The sequence below is a fragment of the Dioscorea cayenensis genome, chromosome 9 (genome assembly GCF_009730915.1).
Source record: "Dioscorea cayenensis subsp. rotundata cultivar TDr96_F1 chromosome 9, TDr96_F1_v2_PseudoChromosome.rev07_lg8_w22 25.fasta, whole genome shotgun sequence".
In the NCBI taxonomy this organism is placed as follows: Eukaryota; Viridiplantae; Streptophyta; class Magnoliopsida; order Dioscoreales; family Dioscoreaceae; genus Dioscorea; species Dioscorea cayenensis.
In genome coordinates, this window is record NC_052479.1 from 7,357,078 (window position 1) to 7,378,506 (window position 21,429).

The window sequence follows — 21,429 nt, forward strand, 5'->3', positions numbered from 1 at the left end:
TCTCGCTTAGCAGCTACATCTTTCTCATCAACGTTTTCTTTAGCTAGCTTCAAATTCAGTTCATAAAGGGTTACCAAAGTCTCCGCCAAGATGAAGGCAAAAGTTTTTGAATTCCTAGCCAAGGTGAAGGTCAGCAAGGACTCAACCCACGACCACTGCTGGGCCCGATGACCCGAGTATGGTAGGGATGGTTTGAGAATAATGAGCTCATCGAGCGAAGGTAAGTCGGGGTTACATTCGCTAACATATTCCTAGACCAGCTAAGCTACTTCTCCCGATGCCCGAGCTTCAGGGAATGCTAGGGCTGGATATTTCTTCTAGATTAGACTCACAGACTATCTTTCCAATACTGATCGTTGATGACCGGAGATTCCCCAACCATTGGTCGCTTTCATAGGTTAATTCTTATTCTCAATGTGATGATGACCGGCTGTATGGGTTAACGAAGTTTATGAGCGAATGCTGTAATGGACGGGAGGAGAATTATGCTTATGAACATGGGGAGTAGCTCGGTCCCCTCAGAACCCTATACCAATACACCACGCACCGGAAATAGAAAAAGCAGGTCTTCTAAGAGACTGGGAGGTCCGAGCTGTTGGTTCATGACAAAGGTCCCTTGCTTATATCCCATAAGTGCAGAGGTTTGTCGAAGTAATAATCCGGGTGAGCGGGGTCGAGATCCACGGGGGAGTAGGGGAGTAAAGACACTTAATTTGATTCTTAGCTATGTGGAGTATCAACAATGATAAGTGTGATAATGATTCAATTCTCAATAATTAAAATCAACAAGTGAAAGAGCAAAAGTAAGAAGAGTGTAAGGCAATCGATAAGATGGGGTACTCGGATAATGCTTCACACCTAGGATAATCGGTTCAAGTGCAAGAACTCTCTATTATACTTCCTAATCAATGCAATGGTGAGTCATGGAAATCCTACATACATAGTCCCCAAATCTAAGGTCAACTATGCTACTCTATACATGTCCCGGGAGGAGAAATCGAACAATCTCAGCACCTCGCACTCGCATAGAGTTGCAATGAACTCTAGAGGGATTCCAAGTGATAAATCTCTTCCTAAATATAGACCCTAACCCTTTGGTCCAGGCGGAAGGTCCTAGCCACAATTAAGCCCTAGATACTAAGATCCTCTCAGCGTTCACTCTGTGCACGCGCAGCTAGAGCTAGCAGGAGGGTTCATCCCTTAGACCATTCACTCTAGTCATGGCGCAAAGAACTCAAGGAATGGGAGGTAGAATCTATCACGTCGGAGGGAAAGGGACGCTCCTGTGCCTCTCGAGCTCACCCTCTCAATCCCTCTCCAACCTAGCTTTGTCTAGCGCTAGTGGTGTGTCACTCACTCACAAGGTTACCAACAGAACTCTCAGCCCTAGTGTTACTCTGGGAAAATGCTCATCACAATCAAGCATTCAAGGTTGGAACTCACAATAAACATCAATTTATTGAAAGCATAATAAAAAGTTCAATGAAAGCGAATACATCCTAGGGTTCACAATCATCCAAGTACCCACTAGGGGTTTAGCTCTCCATGGAGCTTAGTACAATCAAAGAAATCAGATGTAAAAAGCAATGAAATCCATAAAGAAACCCCTCTCGATGGTCGTGTCGATGGTCTTGTGGAGAGTCCTCTACTCGTTGTCCAAAGATTCCTTCGTCCGGTATAGGATACGCCTCGATCGAGCTCCCCCTACCAACCTTCTTCCTAATGGAATCACAATGTCGGAGACATAGAACTTCTCAAAACCTTGGCCAATACCCCTCGAAACCCTAGCCGAAGTTCTCTCACAAGTTGGGAAAATGATGGAGAAAAAGAATACCAAAATCGGGGCTGAATCACCTTTAAATAGGGCTGGAATCCCGGGCAACTCACGGGCGTAGACGATACATGCGCCCATACGGAATTTCCACAGGCGTGGATAATTTCCACCACGCCCGTGTGGATTCTCTATTTCTCGATTTTCTCGGTCGGCTGTGAACAGTGTTGCTACAGTGTTTGCTTCGGTGCTTTGCTACAGCCTTCGACCTGATTAACTTCCCAATTCCATACTTTCATCGGGAGTAGCATAAGCGGGCACACATTCACATCTTGAAATCGCTTGCTTCTTCAATGATGTACATGTTGGCGGGGCTCTTGTTCTTATATGCATAAGTCGGAATGCTCGAGCGTGCTGCCTTTGTGCCCCTCAAATAGATGTGCTCACTCGAATGCGAGGAGGTTGGCTCACACTCTAGCATCTCACACCTGACCTATGTCTTTGCGTTTGAACCTTAACAAGATCTCCTCCAAAATAGATGCATTATGATCCACATTGGCCCATTTCCTTCATACTCGGCCTCACAACCCTACCTGCGTAAAAGTAACATAAAAACACACATATTAATGTAAAAAACTGAGGAAAGTAATGCTCAACATAAGGAATGAACACTTCACATTCATATCGCACAAGCACTTATCAGTTTATTAAACAAAGGGAGTGAATGGGAGACCTTCCTGTTCATTGCTATTGGAGTTGTTCGGAGTCCGATCGAAGAATGGAAGATACAGACTGTGAAGGAAAGTTTATACCATTTGAGACGCATGCCGCGTGATCATACAACTACTCTAACAGGGCCGAGGGAGAGGCGGGAGGAGAAGGAGAGTAAGAAAAAGAAAAGTGAATGGAGGTCCGATTTCACATCTCCTCTGCCCGGGCTGCATTCTTTTTCTATTTTTGTTTGATCCACCACTATCAACTAATAGAATGATCGGTCAAATCTGCCAGACATCAGGACTTGAACCTGTCCCGCCAAGGAGAGATAGACCTGCTGCACTTGCTATTGTTAGTTGGGAAGACTGAATGCGGACATCAAGCAAGACTAAAGGCCGGGCATCAAGCGGTTGTAAGAACGACCATCAAAGGGAGAAGGATTTTTGTGTTGGTCGGATAAATGGATAAAGTAAGAAGCTACGGATAAAGGATTGATTGAGCGAGCTGCCCCTACCACGGATGGAGGAATAAGGAGAGTAGCTTCTGCCATTGCTAATCATCCCGCCTTAGCAGCTTTCTTCCCCGTGGGACTTTTGCCACTTTAGATTGAGAGGCTTGCCACCTTACTAGCAGATCAATCATGCTTCGTCATCAAGCTAAACGACTAAATGACGAATACGGACTAACTATTGAGAACACCCGCTAGCAGCAGCTAGCTGGAAGTGAGCTCTTCCGTTTGAAATGGAAAAATCAAAACCCTTTGCAACTACATTTCCAACGTTCAGAAGATTCCATTGCCCCTATATGAAATAGTGCCGTTGGGCCCTATGGTCAGATCGTGCGCACGGATGCAACCCTATCTCCTGAATTAAAAGAGAGGGATAGAAAAAGAGAGCCATATGCCACCAGTTCTTCCTTACTGGCCAGGAGATCTCATCCCTAAGCGGATGGGAAAGAGGATACTTTGAATTCGGAATTGCCTTCAGGGAAAGGGCTGGGTCGTTAGAACGTATAGAATTCTGAATAGAGCTATTTGTTCAGATTCATCAATAGCTAGTTCCTTCCTTTTTCTGTGATTCAAGTGATGTTGTGGATGTGGATTCAAAATCTTGATGCTAGTGCTCTTGTCAGCTCGTCTGTTGTGTCAGTGACATAAAGACAAGGTTGGTTCCACTCTCACACCAGCCTCAGATCCTGAGAGGCAAACCGAATAGGAGGATGTAAGAGCACCGAGACTCCACTCATGTCGATCTGAGACGCCAAAAAGTGGATTCACGCTTTTTTTCAATGACCATTGACTGTCTCAGTTGTTGTCTGGATCTCCATTATTGTCCCTAGCATTGAGGAAATCCAACCATGTTAGGGCTTGAAGAATTCTGCTAATCTCCCTCGCACACGCAAAAGTCAGCTATCAAGTACTGCTTGCTCTCATCCCGCTCTTCCTCTCTCACTCTTGCTTACCCTGTCTGCTTCCTCACCTCAAGTCCTGCTTTCGAAAGAATGGAATGCGAGCCAGCTGATTCGAGATAGTTAGACCGAGGCTTCTCAGCCGGTTACCACCATCGGTTCCATCAATCAGATCCCTACCTCTTTGACTCCAATTCGATTCGAATCAGCTTCAAAGCCTTAGCCCTGTAGTTTGATTTCGCTTTGGATAAACGAGTGCGAGTGGAAAGCAGATACGAACCAACAAAGAAAAACGATTTTCTTTCCGTCCGTTTTCAGGCTCAGCAGCTGATTTGATTACTGAAGCATGAAAGGCACCAAGTTGTAGCGTCGCAAGCCCCTTAGTCACGCTAGAAAAATCAAAAGCGAGTGCTTCGGGTTCCGAAGCGACAATCCAGCCCAGAAAAAATCTTGTGGATAACATGAGTCACCAAGTCAGATTAATTAGCAAGCTTTCAGGACTAGCCAGTGAGGTGCAGAAGGAAAGTTTGGTTGATCCAAAAGGGGATTCCGTGGCAATGAAAGGTTGTTTTGCTTTGGCTATCATCAAGTGCTAAGAAGTAGACTGAATGGAAAAAGGAAAGGGATAAGGGCGGTCGTCGCTTGGAGTGAAGGCTGCTGGTTCGAGGGTAGGGTACGGTACTAAAGGTCCTCGGACTTCCAGGCGGTTTTTCTTTTGGGCAGCTGTTACCGTTGGATCTCGCCAATACAGCCTCCTATGGTTTTCGTTACCGAGATATCTTTTTTTTTTTTCCCAGGGATTTTGTGGGTAATCAGCTCCCATGCTGCAAACAGTCAAATCTGAACCTTGTCGCTCTTCTTTCTTTCCTCGTGGGCAGGAAGCACACCAGCAGCGTGCCTTGCGTGATTCTACTGTGTTTTTTGCACTTGACTGGGTGGACAGTTGACCGGAAGATAACTTCGATTCGCCCGGCCAGCAGGCGGGCGGCGTGCTTATCTTGTGTGACAACACTACAGAGCGAGTAGCTCTTCTAGTCGGGCAGCTGTGTGACAACACTACAGAGAAAGCGGCGCTTTTGTGTAACATGCTATGGTCTCAACGCCCTTACGAGGTAGTGATGAGTTTCACGCGCTCTAAGCCCGGCCTGCGCGCAGTTAGGGAGGATTGGCCGCAATCTGAGCGGTACCACCCATCCTACCCTACTACCTATAGGGGGCCGTCCGTCCCTACAGCCGCCCGAAGAGGAACTGCAGTGATCTTGAATAGGGATCCCTACAGCGATAGAAAGAATCCCCATCAAAATACCACTAGATCGAGCACCAGTGATTTCGTATCCGGTCAAAATCTTGGCTAATTGATCGAAGTGGGTAGCTCCAGTAGACCCATAGATCATGGAACAAATAGGGTGGGTAGGCCCAACCACCACACTACACGTATAGACGCGAACCCCCCTCGTTACCGTACGTGCGACTCTCACCGCATACGGCTCGCACAAAGACTCCTAAATCCATCCCGAGCTTTTTATTCCATCCACCTCTCCTCTCCAATCCTCGATCAAACTTTCCTTTCCTTCCCCAGCTTCAATTCAAAACGGCTTTCGCCCTTGCTTGTTTGCTTCTTGCTTCAAAACTACAGTACAGAGCTAAGGCTTCGAAGCTGGAGTTTGCAACTGATAAACGTAAGGGCGCGCGCCCTCCTGCAGGGTGGGCGCTTCCTTCGTCTATCGTATGTATCGCTTGGCTTCGTCCCGAACCAAGGAGGCATTCTGGCGGGCGGGCGCGTGCGTGTGCCGACTGCAGAGACTACAAGCCGAGGCCGGAAGCGATTCGCTTCTATTCTCGTCTCGTTGGGATGGGATTGGATATAGATGGGGAATCTCTATAGATCGTAGTAGTCCGCCAACCTCTCTAACTAGCATACGATACAATTGAACTTCACGGCCACAAAACAAAAAAGAAAGAGCTTCGCTCGGTTGGCCCTCCTACGCTGACGCCTACTTTCTTTCTCTTCTCTTAAGTCCACAACAAGTGGGAGAGGCAGGATTCGAACCTACGTAGAAAACCTTCAACAGATTTACAGTCTGTCGCTTTTGACCACTCGGCCACTCTCCCCTTCCCGGGCCGACGCCCCCCTCAAAGGTTCCTGAATAAGAAGGATGGCGGCGTTCGTTCTTCTGGGACTCAACCAAACCAACCATTAAAGTAAGTTCAATAATCTTGAAAACTAGAACAAGAAATTTCGAGACATTGATGAAGGGGCTTTGCTTAAGGCCATAGGCCTGTGCGTGAGGAAATGCTTGGAATTTCTCAGGCGGGATAAGATGACGGAATGACTCAGAATAGTTACCGATGACCGATTTCGTCATTGATGTGAAGCCTGGTTTGGAAAGTCCGCGAATACAAAAATGCACGAAAAGGGATGGAACCTATCTCCTCTTCTAGCGAACATATACCTAAACAAATGGATTACGAACCAAATTGGGACTAATCGCCCGATATGCACTGCAGTACACAGATGACCTAACATTTGGATGCCCGATAGGCGGCCTGTCTTTATCTCAGTAGGGGTTGGATTTCATTTAGGTTCAGACCACGAAAGAGAAGACGGAGATCTGGGCTTGGGAGTGGGCTGGCGGGATCCGTGCTTTAAGAAAAAAGGAAAGGGTAAGTTAACCTTCCTGAATAAGAGGTGTATAGATAAAAAAATAGGCCCCGATGCACCGCTAGGTGAAAGAGAACAGTGAGTCGTAGTGGTCGGCCTTTGTTAAGTAGTAGCTTCCATGCTGCCTTCCTTTATGACCGATCGGGGTCTGTTCATCTTTCCTTCGAGCTGCTAAACCCATCTTACAATCTTTCTTTCTCGAATTCTTGATCTTTGGTGCCCAGTGGAGCAAAAGGAAGAAGTAGGGGACGAACTCTTCTATCTACCCTAGAAATTGGTTGGATCTATTGAATGAGATCCCGGAGATAGAGGTCTGGGAGGTATGAGTCGATCGGATGTAGGGAAGCCAGGCAATCCCTTCCCTATCAATCATTCGTCGGGAAGCGGTGGAGAAAGAATTTGATTTCCAAATCTCATTGTTGAAGGTCGTTCGAGCAACTTCGGCCTAGCGACATTGGCTCGAGGCGGAAGGCCTTTACTTGAAAACAAGCGAAAGGGCTGGAATAGAGCGGGAGTAATATCATCTTTTGTTTTTTGAATCATCCGGCTTTCCTAAGCGCTCGAGTTAGAATTTGACTTGTCTCGACTTCCCTTTGACTAGATTGACTAGGGGACTTGAATCTGCTTCCTCTTTCGGGTTGATAGGCCAGGACACAGGCTGAGCTTCCCTCATTATGATTCTAGGTAGGCAAGTTCTTATATGTCAGATGCTTTAGGAACCTCAACCCATGAATACTCACAAGGAGTTTGATCACGGCTTCTATTCCCCTCCGGCTTAGGGCTGAAAACACACCTTGAGCCGGAACCAAGGTGCCCGATTGAGTTCGTAGGTGTGCTATGCCCTAACGGTAACATCACCGAGCTGCACCCGGAAATACCAACTAATAAACCCCACGAAAGCTAGTTACGAGTTCGGATAGGACGGTGATAGGATTGGAGGCCTATACCAAATAGAGTCGAATTTCTTCAGCATTACATCAGAATCACCCTACTTCACTCTCCAGTGTCTTACCAACTATGGAGCACCGATAATATCTATCCAAACATTGTCTTTCATTAGTACTGTATAGTACCATGAGATAGCCTAAGTTTGGCGAGGTCTCAATGTCGGGTAAGTTCCGACACGCACAAAAGGCATAATGATCAGGGCACTGTCTCGGAGAGAGGCTCGGTGAAATAGACATGTTTCTGAAGATGCGGACTACCTGCACCTAGATAGAAAGACCCTATGAAGCTTTATTGTTCCCTGGGATTGGCTTTGGTCCATTCCTGAGCTGCTTAGGTGGAGGGCAAAGAAGGCCTCCTTCCGGGGAGCCCAAGCCATCAGTGAGATACCACTTTGGAAGAGCTAGAATTCTAACCTTGTGTCAGGACCTACGGGCCAAGGGACAGTCTCAGGTTGAGAGTTTCTATGGGGTGTAGGCCTCCCAAAGGGTAATGGAGGCGTGCAATACCCACCCGTCTAGCAGGGATGAAAGTCAGCCTTAGTGATCCGACATTGCTGAGTGGAAGGGCCGTCACTCAACGGATAAAAGTTACTCTAGGGATAACAGGCTGATCTTCCAAAAGAGTTCACATCGACGGGAAGGTTTGGCACCTCGATGTGGGCTCTTCACTATGTGGGGATGTAGTATGTTCCAAGGGTTGGGCTTTTCACCCATTAAAGTGGTACATTACGTGAGCTGGGTTCAGAACTTCATGAGACAGTTCGGTCAATATTCGGTGCGGGCATTAGAGCATTGAGATGATGTTTCCCTAGTACGAGAGGACCGGGAAGGACGCACCTTTAGTGTACCAGTTATCGTGCCCATGGTAAACCCAGCCAAGTGCGGAGCGGATAACTGCTGAAAACATCTAAGTAGTAAGCCCACTCAAAGATGAGTGCTCTCCTATTCTGACTTCCCCAGAGCCTCCGGTAGCACAGCCGAGACAGTGACTAGTTCTCTGCCCCAGCGGGGATGGAGCGACAGAAGTATTAGGAATCTAAGATAAGGTCACGACGAGATGAGCCATTTATCATTATGATAGGTGTCAAGTGGAAGTGCAGTGATGTATGCAGCCGAGGCATCCTAACAGACCGAGAGATTTGAACCTTGTTCCTACATGACCTGATCAACTCGATCAGGCACTAGCCATTTATTTTTATTGCTCAACTGTTTGACAACATGAAAAAACAAAAAAAAAGCCCCGCCCTCCTTCTCTATCTATTCAAGGGATGGAAGGGTAGAGGCCTTTGGTGTCCCTTCAAGTAAGAATTGGGGCCTCACAATCACTAGCCAATATGCTTTTCTCTAATCCTTTCTTCGCTCATAATTCAATATTCTGGTGTCCTAGGCGTAGAGGAACCACACTAATCCATCCCCGAACTTGATGGTTAAAATAGCTCGACGCCAGAATAAGAAAAAGTTTAACATCCCTTTAAAAGAAAAAGGAAAATAGGAAAAATATAAAAAGAAAAAATGCAAAGGTTGCCTTATTCAAAACCCCAATTATGACATCTCTTCTCTCCCACTTCACACCTCGGAACGCACTGTTCTTATAGTCTTATAGAGAGAAATGTGCTTTCACATCTTCTTAACCCGAAATAGCTGAGGATAGGAAACGTTCCTTTTTGAGGGTACTCTCAGGAACAGATCCAGTGGAGACGGGGTGGGCCTGTAGCTCAGAGGATTAGAACACGTGGCTACGAACCATGGTGTCGGGGGTTCGAATCCCTCCTCACCCACAACCTGCCAAAAATGGTAGGACCTTTCCTTTATCTCTGGGGATAGGGAAATCATGATCGAGATAGAGGACGCAAAGCTATTGAACTATGGGTTTTTTGTCAAAATGGAGAAGTCGAGACCTAACAAAAGAAGTAAACCAGCAATGTCACCAAAGACTGGGATGGGAAACAAAACAGAATGTACCAGATTTTTAGCACGTACAACCATCAAACCAGAGACAAAAGCAAGGCTCGATAAAATAGAAAGTATCATGGTATGTCGTCCTTCCCTGAAATGGAACTTGAATGCATCTTCTTGCTCCAGTATTCAAGTCGATCTATTATGACCAGCACGGTTGTTCGTATTTCATTTTCTTTTTCCAAGACAAGCCAAAAAAAAGAAAGCACTCACTGAATAACTTAAGGAATCTCGTCTTTCTCTCGATGCCAAGAATTCTTTTTTTGATGTCTCCTGGTCAATCTAAGGTACGACTTGCTTCTCCCTAACCCAGCAAAGTCCAGCATCAAAGCCGTAGTGCGCTAGTGCGCCCGAGGGCAAACAAGCAAGGGATTAAGCGCAAGGTGCGAAAGAACAAGCAAGGGTGAAAGCCCTAGCTATTAGCGCTGTAGTTTTTTGCGTTTTCACCTTTAAAAAAAAGAAGGCGCCAGCGCTTGAGTACTAACCCCTCTGGGGTACCCGGTTGCTTTGGCGTGCCCCACCTCATCAGTTATGTGTTGTACTTTATTTGACTCTCCCCCGCTTGCTGATCGCTGTGTTAAAAAATAACATGAAGCTGGATATGAGTAGATGTTGTTGGCCGAAAACAAAAGGTTGATACCCGCTTCAGAACCCGCTACTAATGTAATGTGTTCTCTGCTTCTGATCACAACAGGCTAATCTATAACAAAAATCTTAAGAATTAAGAAAACCAGTAATCCTATAGTTACTAAATGTTATGTTGGTGCCACAGATACAACGCCTCTACTATCCCAACAGTACTTGCTGGATAATCATAGCTCAATGAAAATTTCCAAGCTGTGTATTAGGTATAAGGCCCGCACAGGCTGAGTCTAATTCACCATCCCCAGACTGGGATTGAGTTCTGACCATAAAATGAAACTATCATGCTTTGCTGGATGGAAGGAGCATTTAAGACTCTCGAGGTTGGACGGAGGCCCCTCTTATCGGTAGGGAGTGAGTTGTGAATTATGGTTCTAAGGCTAGTGATGTTCGATCTAAGATATTTGGAATAAAGATTTGGATAGAAAGAATTGTTGGCTTTCTCAATCGCTTTCTTGGCCGGAAGAGCAGCTCCTAATTCCCATCTCGGTAGCTTTATCTTCTTCGGGAGCTGTTCATCTCAGTCCGGATCATGACACATCTCGGAAGGAGGGGTAACCACTCAAGCGTTGTTGGATTGGGCGCAGAAAGATCAAAAATTGGGCAGGAGAGCCAGGGAGAGAAAGACTTTACTTCATTCGAGAGCTGATAATGCTTCTGCTACCGCACCGCGAGGGACAAAGAGGCTTACATGCCTTATTTAAAAAATGGAAAACACGTCTTTCTGGGTGGGATATTGAATCTTACCTTCCCCCATTTAGTGAGAAAGCGTGTATACTCAAAGGAAGGCAGAATATTTCACCCCTCATGCGGAGTAGTTTAGTTAGTTGTCAATAGCTTATGATTCGGAGTTGTCGACTCATCATTTCCAATCAAATAAAGGAGCATCTCCCTCTTCATTGAAGTCGCTCAATACGTTGTATCGATGGAGTTACATCTAGGCTTATCCCTTTCCCCCTGATCCCTCTACCGGAGGGATCAGTAAGCAACCGGGTGATGGGCGAACCACATCTATGAAAATTCCATAGGCATTCTCTGATCGATGTTGGATCAAATACAAATATTCGATTCAAGAGGAATTGGTTTTTTTGGGAACCTCGGGCTGTAAGGCGATGGTTCGAAGATTTCGATGCCCGGTCAATGAACCAATATTTTGAGGGAGCAGCTAACCAATCTCATTTCTCAGATAAGTCCATCGGTTTAGAGATTAGTTCATGCTCTTTCATCACCTAAGGAGTCGGGGATAGTTGATAAACGCCTAAATGTATGTATTTTATATGTATTAATCGTGTATTATTTGTGAACATGTTAACGAATTGATGCCCCGTTTTTATGTCTAAATTTGTTATTTCGGTGTTGCAGGTCTTAAATGAGTCAAACAATGCTCAAAAATGCAAATCGAATGAATTCGACATCAAAAACAGCATTTTTGGGGTCCCGGCACTGTAGCGGCACTCGTAGTCGGTCATTATTCTTGCTCGCGACCATTTGGTGGGAGTTTCCACGGGCTCCATGCGCCCGCATGGATGCCCGTGAGGTTCTGTCGGGAATTCTCAAGCCTCGGTTCTTGTAGCAAAAAAACAATGTAGCAAAAAAGTCCTGTAGCAAAAAACGTAGTGAGCAGCTCGTAGCACCCGGCAGGGTTTTTGGGCATTTGGTCAGTGAGCTTCACGGGCTCCATGCGCCCGCATGGAGCCCGCATGGACCGACGGGGTATATAAGGAGCTGATTTCTTCTAGGGCAGGAGGAGGAGTTTTGGAGGAGTTCTTCAAGCCGATTTTCACCGTCTTTGAGAGGCAAGATTACACGCTTTTGGAGAAGGGAAATCTAAGGGAGAAGCTCGGTTGGCTAGATCTTCATCGATCTCTTCTTTGGGAGTTTGTGAGCGAGCGAGGGAAGCCGCCCCCATTACGGCGTCCGTGGAAGCCTCTTTCCACCTAGCTTGGCTTGTCTTCCTTCTTCCATTGTTTGAGGGAGTTTTTATTATGCCATTTGTAGTTGTTTGCATGGATTTGTTGCTTGGATTTGTTTGTATGGACGAGTAGACCCCAAGGTCACCGGATGCCGGTGAACCTTCGGGTGAACTTGTGTATTTGGATGATTTAAGTTTGTTTATTGCAATTGTTGAGTTTTGAGATTCATTCTTGGTGCATTTGATGTGTTGCTTACATGAGAACTCCGTAAAACCAAGCTGCTAGGGTTGTACTTGGTAGCGTGACCATCGCCCTTGTACTAGACACACCAAGTTTGGAAGGGATTCATGTACGAATATGCCGTGACCATCGGGTATTCATGCACCCCTCCACCATTAGGGGCTAGACCAAGTTGTGTTCCGGCTCTAATTAGCGATTTCCCCACTTGTTAATGCAACCGTATGAGGATTTGATCGGAAGAAATTCTGTGTCAATACTTATACCGGATTAGGGGTCAATAGCCGTGACCATCGGGTTGACCTAATCTAGGAAATCTCTAGGTCCAAACCTTCAATTGCATGACATTCTTAGCATCCTGTGCACTTTAGTAGCCCCTAGGGAATCCGCATCCGTGACCGTTCCTTTTCCCCTTATTTTTATACCCCTCTCCGTATTTTTAGTCTCCACTTGTAGTTATCTTATTTAAATTAATAGATTAGAGAAACCTTTTCGAATCATCGGCTGAGACAATAAGCGAAGAGGAAGTAAGGGTAGATCCTTGGGCCCAGGGAATACGACCCTCTCGTGCTCGCACGAGAGGTATTACTTGACGACTCCGTGCACTTGCGGATCGCACTCATCAGCCTTCCGAAGCAGTTCAGGTTGGTTGTTAATACGTGTATAAGATACTGCTCTCTCTTTCCCTCTCCTTTTAGTCGAGTGTTCATTCTTCACCCTTCCATGCACTTCTTCTCTTCCTCCCCGGAGAGATAGGGGCACACCCCTGCATGCGACCCTGTCATCAACTTCAGAATCATCATGAACTTCAACCCCAGAAGCAGCCACATTCCATCCCCCGTTCTAGGATCAAGAATCTACATGGCGAACATCCTCCGATTACACATTCGTATTAGAGGAGGATCTTTACAATTTTGAAATACTCATACATAGGAGGAGCGGAAGCTACTCGACTGTTAGGGAGAAAGGAACTCGTAGTTCTAGTACCTGACCAAGCTCCAGTTGACCCTGAACCGGAAACCGGAACGGAGGCGGAGCCAAAGGTAGCATAGCTTGTTCCAGTTCCAATTGATCCAGTTGGAGCTTCTCGTTTTCCTATTGAGGAATCGTTTTATCCAGTTAAGTTATTTATCTAAGGCTCAAGGGCAAGGGCAAGAAATGGCTCTACCTACTATACCAACGGAGCAAAGCCCTTTCCATACGCTATCGATTGGTATAGCTCAGAATGGTTCTGGATCGATTCCACCGGAACTTCAAAATGATTACTGGCCGATCTGTGTATTCCTCCAACTCAATGAATGAAGGGGGGAGTTGGAGGAAGGCCGACTTTCTTTCTATATGAAGATGATAAAAGGAAAAGGGTTAAACATTTCTAACCTTCGAATATGACTGAATGAGTAAGAGCTCTTCATGTTGTATCACTTTACCACCATTTGAAATGCACGAAACTTGATTGGTGGAAGCTAGTCCATGAAGATTCTCTCTTCTCTTACGTGCAATTCCCCTATTTTGGTAAGCATCCAAGTATCTCGAGCAAATGAACATTTCTCTAAAGCTTATCCACTAGCTTATACGTTGTTTGAAAGCGACTCCAAGGATCCAATGAATAGCTAAGGTTTGTTGATGATCCCCGGTTACAATCCCTGGGGATATCATAAATTGTACTGTGACTCCTACTTTTACCACTTCTCATATGGGCTTTATATTATCTACGGCGTCAACCATAAGTTTGATTACATCGCGTTCAGTTCGAGCTGGGTGATTAAAAGTACTATAAACAACAGCACGAACTCTAGTTCTTCTACCATTTATCAAGTGAAAGTTGACCAACTTCTTGATCAATTATTTTTGCTCACCATCCAAGTCCCCCATATAGCTGAGAATTTCTGAGCAATTGGAAGCGGCTTTCGATGACGAGGCCGAAAAATTGATATTACGCGATCGTTACTTTCCATCTTTATCAGCCCACTCCCCTGTTTCCTTCAATAACTAATATCGTCAAAATGGATGACTGACCTACGGTACTTATAAAATCAAATAAAAAGAAAGGTGGTTTCTTTTTATTTGATCAAGAGTCCCTTTCGCACCCTTGACTTTTTTGTAGACTTCACCATTATGCTCATAATCATTTAAATCCTATCTCTGTCTGTAATATCATATCGAGCTCGGTGACTTTGTGGACGGAGGGGATCTCGAGCCCTCTCGCGATCCATTCCATTAGTTCTTAAATCACAAAATGGAATGTGTCCCACGAAAAATATCGCTTTGTCATCCTTGCACCATATTGATCAACATACTAGATCTTTATAATCCACTTTTTCCAAAGAGCGCAAGAAATTAAAAAGGGATTTATACTTCCTAAAAACAAGTTTGTCCATCAAATCTGGAATGTAATAAAAAAATTCTTCTTTGCTATATGAAGCGGGACATCCTTTTGCTTGGTGGTGTAATGCTGAAAATGTCAAGGTATATATTGGGAGCATTACAGTGATTGACATAGTAAGCAAGTTAATACTTTCATCCCTTTCTCTAAGCATCTATCGTATGAAATATTAAGATGAATGCAATTGGCCAATCCACATCGCCAACCAAAATCGTAGTCTCGCTTCTCTTCCTCTCGCCTAGTTACTTGGCATCTATAGTTCCTACTCCTTCTACTGCCGCTCGACTCTCGCTCGACTGCTGACGAACCATCTCTTTAATGCCCTTCCCGAACATCCGGATTGGGATGAATCATTTACTGCTATGGATGTTAAGGGAAGGAATGCTATTTTTATTTCAATTTTTACTAGTATAATGACTAATAGACAATGAGACTGAAATCCCTTCTTTCGTACTACTTTACCGACTCCTCCTCGAGTCCCGATCTGTCATCCGACATCGGGTCAAGAAAGCCATGCTCCACCCATGACCGGTCGGCCAAACCATGTCCAGTTGTCTCAATTTACTAACACTTGGCTCTTCCTCCCCCTGCCCCGGTCAATAGGCACAACCCAACTTGGGTTATCAACAACCTCTATACCCGATCGATTCTTTTTCTCAACGCAATCACGGTTATCCTCGTCTAGCAAAGCAAGAACCTTCTTCCCATGTTCCTGGTCTATCTATCCAGCCTAACTCAGGCTACCTTTCACAACCCAATGTAGGACCCCATTACCGAATCCCCTCGGCTGTAGGATTTGAAAGAGAGTCTCCTTTGGGGTTAACCCTAACGCCCATCCTCATCCAACCAGGAATGCATCTCATCTTTTGATCTTCAATTCCTGGGAAGATTTCGAGCGACTGGTCATAGAGTTAACCCAAGCAGCTACAACTTAAAAATTTTCTCTGGCAACTATGTGCTATTGTCCAAATGTCAGTCTACCACCCTGGTATAAGATACCTAAGTTAGCGAAGTTTGATGGGAAATGTGACCTACACCATCACTTGCTACTTTTCATTTCCGACACTCCCCCAGGATAATAAGGACAACCTTATTTATCTCTTCCGGTAGAGCTTGGAAGGAAATGATTTAGGTGGTTCGGGAGTCTCCCGGTTGGGTTGGTAGCATCACATCCTTCGAGGATCTCGCCACTCACTTTCTCAACCATCCTATCTCATTGGCAAGAAGCCAACCATCGCCGATCTTCGGAATGAGCTCAACGCCCTCGAAGAGGATTTGAAAGCCTTTGTTAGTAGATTTAGGGAGGTTCTAATATAAACCGAGATCCCTCTACCCGAATCTCAAGCTGTCCAGATGTTGGTCTTAAGGAATCTTAAGATTTCGTTTACCGAGCAGAAGCGGAAGAGGGATGGATTCATTACATAGCCCGGGCAAGTGAAGTTTGTTAGCTTTCTTTGAGGGGCTTTAATGAAAAATAGGGAAAAAGCAAGGAAATCGAAGAGGGTAGATTATATCAAATCCAACGATAGCATCCGAAAGATGAAGCCCTCAACCGAAGGACTCTTTTATCGAAGAACTCATAGGAACTTGCATGATCAAGACTACAAAAGAAGATGTTCATGCTTCAGAGAATACAACCCAATCAGAGCAACATCTCAAAGAACTTATGGAGAAATAAGAAAAATGACCTCAAGCAAACGCGAAAAGCAAGAGGGTGATTCTTTGCTTTGAAGCTCGTTTTTAAGCGGTTGGAAATGAGAAGTATTGGATATGTTTAGTCCTTATCTCCTCAAGCATCCGGTAATACCATCATTTTTTTTTGCTTAGAATAGAAAATGTTTCTTTCTTTCCGAGATGATCAACCTAGCCCTCTCTGATAAAAGAAAAAGTGAAGCTCTTCAAATTAGCATGGCAGAAAATGTTGTGTTTTATCTTTTCTTATAGGGAACGGTTTACAGCTATGTGGCTCGACCATATAGTACTCTTCTACAGATTTTAGGTTACAGGTTCTTGTGCCCAATTAGGTTAGCATTTATTGTTGAAGATGGAAAATGATGCCTTTTTTTCCTTTATCACCTGATTTGTATCAAGTTTGAGACGAGGTTGAAGATATCAAAAATTCTAATGAAGTGTCATGGTGATTAAATTGTGTGGACAGACAAGCCCGGATGGTGAGTATTCTATAGATTACGCATGAGAAAGTCTTATATAGAATCTCCGTCGAAGGTTGAATGGGCTAGATTGGTTTGGTTTAGTAGCCATGTACCTCGGTTTTTCTTTTTATTACTTGGATGGCTCTTCGGAAAGCACTGCTCACTCAAGATATCTTGGTCTCTTGTGGTATAGTATTCTAATTAGTCGATCTAGTTCTTTGCTTATGCGGGATGCACGTGGAAGACCATGATCACTTATTCTTTTTGGTCTTCCTATTCAAAGAAAGTGTGGAGATCTATCCTTGGCAGATGTCGGTCTCGTAGGAAAGGCCGGTTCACATGGGATAAGGAGACCAGGTGGGTCTGAGCCCCTTTTTTGGGTTATGCAAATCCGAAGAAGGACACTTTCTTTTTGTACAATAGTATACCGCGGGTGAGCGTAACTCTCAAATTTTTCCAAAAATCAATATAAGCCATGGGAAGAGATAATATAATAGTTATGATCACTAGGGATACCGAATTAGATTCCTTAGTTTTGCGAGATGCACGTGGGACGACGCTCCCAAGAGTAGAGAATTCCTAGACTCTTGGCATATTTCGAGTAAAATTCTCTGTTCCATCTCCCACATGGTGTTCATGGTGCCCTCCGGACCCGGATATGTGGTGCTTGAACACGCACAATTGGTTCTCTTAGAGGTGATTTTGCAGGGGTATGGATGCATCTTAAGAGACCATGCTTTGGACAGCAGAAAGTAGCAATTACAGCCAAGTGTCCTCCTTTCTCCATCCTTGTGCATGAGATCTAGAGTGATTCCTCACCAAGAAAAATAGGAGTTTTTCTGCTGCGAACAGACGCACAAGATAACCTTTGGTACAGGCCACTAGCTATTTACCCACTTTATCGATCACACAATTCATTGGCTTCTCCTCTAAGGAAGTAAAAACCCCACATACTCTTTCCCATATGACCTATCACGAATCCGAAGCTAACCCACACTGATTCATCCCCTTGAATAAGGGGTTGGCTCTGAGTCTTTCTTTTCTTTGAATTTCGATGGAGAGCAGGGGAAGATAGTGAAATTTTTTATTTCGGTGGCTCATTTGAAAAAAATCTTGGAAGCGACGACAAAGAAGTGATTTCTTATTTTTAATAAATAAAGCGAAGCCGAGTAAAAACCCAATTCGTGCATTAGCTTAGTTCCCATCTCATAGAAAAAAATAATGGTGTTTGGGGTTCAAAAACCTCCTATTAAATAAAGGCAAAAGCAGAGCTGGTTGAGGAATCAATCACAGTTTAACGTGCCGAGGAAGATGAAAATAATAGATGTGGTATACCAAAAAAAAAGTAGAGGAGGCAAAGCACCGTAACTGTAAAAAAAGTTCAGATCAAGTGCCAGAAGAAATGGTCGACTCTGAATCCGGATTGGTTTGAACCATTAATGAAAGATTTCCTCTAAACTAGAAAGCCGTCAAGAAAAGATCCATCAACATGATGGACACTCGAAACCTTATCTGGTTTGTGTAAGGAGGGAACCCATTTGACCTTTTCAGTAAAGAAGAAAACAAATAAAGTAGGGGACGAAACACTAACATGCTGCTTCACGCCCAGAGGAAGATGCTTTCTTTTAGCCTACGCCTATGCCTTTCCCCTTTTTATAATAAGATAAGCATCCAGCTCTTGATCCAGAGCTATTGCTTCAACAATCAACTGAGCTCTGGAAGTCAGGTTAAGATTTCAACTTATGCAGGGTCTTGTCCGAGGAGATGAAAAACAATTAAAAAAAAAGGATACCCAGCTTGACATGAAAAGTAGAGGCAAGCAGAGTCAAAGGCCGAGCCTCAACTAGCAAAGGGAGACAGCCATGCCAATCCAAGCAGAGCAACTAGAAGCCCACTCTATCTTTCTTTCTTTACCTTAGACTTCATTCTTCAACATGTGTATTTCCTCTGTTCTGTGCTGTGCTCTTGAACTCTTGATTGCCTTGTGACTTTAGTTGAAGTATAGGTCATCGATTCTTATGGGATTTCTCCTTTCTTTTGTTGAGTGGTATAGAAGGGATTCCTCTAGTAGGTAGCGACAAGAGGCTACATCAATAGCTGAAACTTGTTTTTGCATAGGGTAGGCTCGGAGTCAGAAGTCCTCTCTTTCCCAACAAAATAAGCATTTTAGCAAAGTTCATCTTCCCACGGTCAAAACAACACTTGCGGATAACAATCAGACCTTACCAGGGACAGGGACCATACTAGAGAGCCTAATTAAAAAGAATTCGGGTTTGCTTTCTCAATTCACATCTATGAGCAATGATTCCTGTATCTCTTGCTCGCTTCGATCGGACTCTGACAGCTTAGAGAAGAATGATGGGTCGCTATCAAGCCCCCTAAATAACCGCTCAAAAGGCCTACCTATTTTTTTCCCAATCCGTCAGTTGCTCATCCCTCTCTCATGAAAGATTTTTTCTCCTCTCCCAGCAGCTTTTACTCATGGCTATAGCCTGTTGCTAAGACGATTCCCATTCAAACATTCTCATCCAACGGTCTATCAATCGTGCCTTATTTTGTTTTGTCAAAATTTACTTTCGTTCTTACAAAAAAATATTTGCAGGAAGTAAACGACCTTCCGAAATCAACTCTTGAAGTCACATCTTTCAATACTGAGACTGAAGTAAATTACTTTTGAGTTTCTCTTTGCCCACCTTCTGACTTAGAAATACCAACTATAAATAGCTTGAGCATCTCTTAATAAGGAAACGTCTTTCTACAACTAAGGGTAAGGTTTGGAACCCTAGTAGCAGAATAGAATCAGTTTATCGGACAGACTTCCATGCCAACACGAGTAGTTTAACTCATCACTACCTCGTAAGGGCGTTGAGAATTTTTTTTCTTAAAAAAAAAGAAAAAGGCACACAGGTCGTCTTTTGGTCATCTCCTTCTGTGATACGCACCTGGTTATAGCCCAACCGTAGATCCAACTTAAAAAAGTATGAAGCGCTTAGTCGAAGAAGTCTGTAATCAAAGTGGATACTTGTTCTTGATGGTTAGGTTACCGGTTGAGCGCCCATAAATGTCAATCTAATCTAACTAAGGCTCCCGCTTCTTCGGAAGAAAAGCAGGGGCAAAATATAGAACCGTCGGAGGCTTAAATATATCTGGCCGAGATTACTTAAAAAAATTCCTAAAGTACTTGCTTTTTTTTTTCATGAGAAAAAGAAGTCTTATGTGTATTGGATCTGCTCTTTTGTTAGCATGAAGACTTTAATTAGATTCTATTCCTCTTCTTTATTCTTAACAAATGGAACCCCCCACCCGAACCTTTCTTCAGACTACCAAGCCCTCTCGAATTAGTTCTATGATAGAAGCTTTCAATGTACACCCGAGGGCAAATCTTTCACTCACTGAGAAGTGAAAACCTTTGACTATATCGTCCTGAAGACAGATGTGACGGGAAAAAGTGGCATTTAGAAGTGTTGCTGACTTTACATTTAGGTTTCGGCATAACAAAGCTTGCACGGTCTTTTCGCACTTAGGCACACAATGTGCCTTTGGTCATGATTCTACTACGGTGCCAAAATTTGGCAAGCTGATCCTACGTAATCATTGTTGTTCATTCAATTTCGGAGGAATGACCTCGTTAGGATTAGAGAATTGCTGCGCTTCTTCCTGAATAGACTCTATTCTCCCATCGAGAGTGACTTTGAAAGTCTTACCTAAACTCTTACGACTAAATATGAGAAAGCCTATAAAACAACGAGCTACTATCATTTCTTCATTATAGATTAAGATCTTCTTCTGACTTGATGCACAAATAGATGGAATAGCAACAAATATTGTCTTTCTATCCAGCATATCCGTTGAACTAAATCTCATTGGGAAACATTATCCATATCTATCTTTCAAAGAACGGAACGGGGAAGTTGTCTAGGACAGGATGCGCTCCCCGCAGCCAAATAAAAAGGAAAAAGAAAGAAAGGATAAGATAACTTCGTATGTATTTGGTCACTCTCCTCTAGTTATGTTTAACCTTGAATGCAATTTATAGATTCAACAACAATAGTCCCTCGGACACGAAAAGTAATAACGAAAATGGCTGATCCAATAGTGGATACCACAGCTACCACTGTTGGAACTAATGAAGCAAATGATTGACCCATCATATCATCCAAAGAAATAGAAAATATCAAAATGTTCGAATTGACATGACTAATAACATTGATTCAATTGGCATTGACATAATAAGAATATTTCAGTATATTAAGGAGGATTCCCCGAATACCTAAAATGGAGATGATCATAGAAAAATATGAAATATTTTTATAAGATCCATTTCGAAGCGTGGAATGTCAAAAGAAATTCAAATTATGTGAGGAAGTCCTCAGTCATAGAGTCCGTGGAAAGCTCGACTTTTTCTTAATCTTCTTCTTTGTCTTTCGGTTCTAGTTTTCTGGTCTCCTTCTTTTGATCTCCTTCCTTATCACTTTGTATAAGGAATGAAATATTTCTTCCTGGACTTTACTTGCTTTAAAAGCTGGCCAACTTCCTTCCCTAGATAATAGGACCCACCCACCCGTTTTCTTTTCTGCTCAAAATATGGGACTCTTACATCAGCTACCGCCTCTCTCTTTTTCAAATTTTTTGATATTCTTCCTA

General features: G+C 43.9%; 1 non-coding gene and 2 pseudogenes across 1 annotated transcript; all 3 read right to left on the reverse strand.

Moving 5' to 3' along the window:
• Window positions 1–5,921: 5,921 nt before the first annotated feature.
• Window positions 5,922–6,004, reverse strand: TRNAY-GUA. The gene has a single exon. It is a non-coding gene; the product is annotated as a tRNA-Tyr (tRNA).
• A 7,668-nt stretch (window positions 6,005–13,672) lies between these two features.
• Window positions 13,673–14,121, reverse strand: LOC120268732 (annotated as a pseudogene).
• Window positions 14,122–20,100: 5,979 nt separating this feature from the next.
• On the reverse strand, window positions 20,101–20,649 carry LOC120269435 (annotated as a pseudogene).
• Between the last annotated feature and the right edge of the window lie 780 nt (window positions 20,650–21,429).